The sequence below is a fragment of the Penaeus vannamei genome, chromosome 13 (assembly GCF_042767895.1).
Source record: "Penaeus vannamei isolate JL-2024 chromosome 13, ASM4276789v1, whole genome shotgun sequence".
NCBI classification, from domain to species: domain Eukaryota; kingdom Metazoa; phylum Arthropoda; class Malacostraca; order Decapoda; family Penaeidae; genus Penaeus; species Penaeus vannamei.
Window position 1 is genome coordinate 44,042,660 of NC_091561.1, and position 2,500 is coordinate 44,045,159.

The window sequence follows — 2,500 nt, forward strand, 5'->3', positions numbered from 1 at the left end:
AGATTCCACACCACATAGAGCCAGTAATGCATATACACTAAATGACAGAGAATATAAGATCTTTTCTTCATATAAATGTAATTAAACTGTATACTAAAAAGGATACTGAAGCCTAGCCCTGTGATTAGTAGAAAGAAAATGTAAAACACAGATGACTGGCTGCAGCTAGATAGGCCACTCAGTAACCAAATAACAAGATCTGACAATGCAGAAATGTAGAAAGAAGTTATGAATGAAAACGAAGATCATTACAGCATATGGTTTGTTTCAACTACATTTTTACCAGAAATACATGTACATCTGATGAAGATATAGATAAAACCAGTCAAACACATCTATTGTCCTGTGAAAATATTTATTCTCATCCATATATTTTTCTGCAATAAATATGATTTGAATATGAATAAAACTCCAGAGAAATGTTTGCACTGATGAATAGTATAGATGGTGACTACACTTTTTATGGCAAAGATTTACTTAAAAGATTGGTGATTACTGGCTTTTTAATTGGACATCCTAGACATTCCTATATATATACATTTATTCAGACGTATTGAACATCGAGGTATCTAGACAAGTAACTTTATGCTGCATTCAGCCAGGCATCACCAATATTTTAAATGTATTTCTTGTAAAAGAAGAAATATATATTGTAGACAAATTTCAAAACCATATCAAGCACAGACTATAGGCATTTTCACAGTTAATATTACCTTGTGCTCTTCTCATCTTCTAGAAATTTGGTATGCTGACATTTACCTTTTACATCTGAAATGTTTTTTACAGATATTTAAGAATCTGAAACTATTGGTAGTCTACTTTCTGAAATAAGTGACCAATTATATACACCTAATCATTGAATCAATATAAGAATAAATAAAGAAAAAATGTTGGCATCTTCTAACATCAATAGAAAAAAGAAAAACACAAGAATTTCTTGAGTCTGTTTTCCTACCTTTCCCGCTGGTCCATGAATTGGCAAAGCAATCTGTTCTGCTGCGTCTGTCTCTGGCCTTTGGCCCACTTTCGGAGGTGTTTTACTAATGGTGGCCTGACTGCTCTGGGCTTCTAAGGAACCCAGCACCAATACCTGTGCAGGAATCCCATTTCCTTTGTTATGATTTTTAGTGTAAATTGTAGTATATTACTTTCTATGTTTCTATCATTGGCTTTAGGTATCATTATCATGTGTACATACATATAAACATACCTGTAAGCATGCATACAAACACAAGCACACACAAACAAAAATACAAACACACACATATTCACAAAAGCATGCACACATGCACACAAGCATGCAAGCACACATGGACGGCCCCTCCCCCACACACAAATAATAATAATAATAATAAAAAAATAAATAAATAAAATAATAATAATAATAAAAATATATAGAGTTGGGGCAATTACTCTTGAACACATTTTAAAAACTGGATCCATCCCTAAAATCAATGAATATTGTAATTCATCTTCAGTTTTGATGACATGCATGGCATTTTTCTGGTAAGACTTAAAATTGCTATCAATCTCTAAAGATCTTGTTTTACAAAATATAAACACTATAGTAGCCTTGGGCTTCTGACCCTGTTAAGAAGAAGAAGAAGAAGAAGAAGAAGAAGGAGAAGAAGAAGAAGAAAAAGAAGGAGTAGAAGAAAAAGAAGAAGGAGAAGAAGAAGAAGAAGAAGAAGAAGAAAAAGAAGAAGAAGAAGAAAAAAGACAAATAAAACAGTGCCAGTAAACCATAAGAAATAACTAATAAAAAAAAAAAACATGTTCAATAATCAAACATAAAGTAACAAATAAATCAGAAGGCTTTAAAATAAATACTATGCCAAAAATCTTTAAAGGAAAAGACTGTAGAACAACTATGAAAATTGCTGAATAACCATGACATGCAACATATCACCTTCACCATTGTAAAAACAAACTTATACAAACAAAAAAATAAATCAGATACAATGCACCAAGATCTTGCTTTTTTTCCCACTATTCTGAAATCACTGATGATATTTTTTTTATTTATCTTACTGTACATTTTAGGCTAAATGAAATAAAGGATGGTGGGGTTCCAGTAACCTCGGCAACCATAATTTGAGTCAATGACTGTTTATAATTAAATTAATATTAAAACAAAGACTATATGAAATACAAAGGTCTAAAGATATATATTATTTTGGAACAAGAAGTATGAACTGCCGACCTTAAAAGACGAAGGACAGATGGCAAAGAAGTGAAAGTTCTTGCACTATTTATCATTGCGTAAACTCACCACTGCTACCAATTAATTTATGCCGTTAATTAATTATGAATTCCTGTATATTCTATGAAAAAGTAGCATCAAAATGTAGTTTTATAATTCAATTTACCCGTTTCGTATTCTTCTATACAATATACTGGACTGCAATACGCTTTCAAAATTTCTGGCGTCAATAAAATTCAACAATGTATAAAATACTCTTGCCTCATAATCATATTAATAAAAAAATATAAATATATG

The 2,500-nt window shown here is 31.1% G+C and overlaps 1 protein-coding gene across 2 annotated transcripts in view; it reads right to left on the bottom strand.

The window, feature by feature from the left end:
- c12.2 (von Willebrand factor A domain-containing protein c12.2) overlaps positions 1-2,500 on the bottom strand; it is a 9,628-nt gene that overhangs the window by 6,431 nt on the left and 697 nt on the right. The window contains exon 2 of one of the 2 annotated variants that reach the window (XM_027357111.2): positions 956-1,090. The exons of the other annotated variant lie outside the window; for it this stretch is intronic. The gene's annotated coding sequence lies outside the window, so the exon portion shown is untranslated. The remainder of the gene's footprint in view (positions 1-955; positions 1,091-2,500) is intronic. 2 annotated transcript variants of the gene reach the window in all.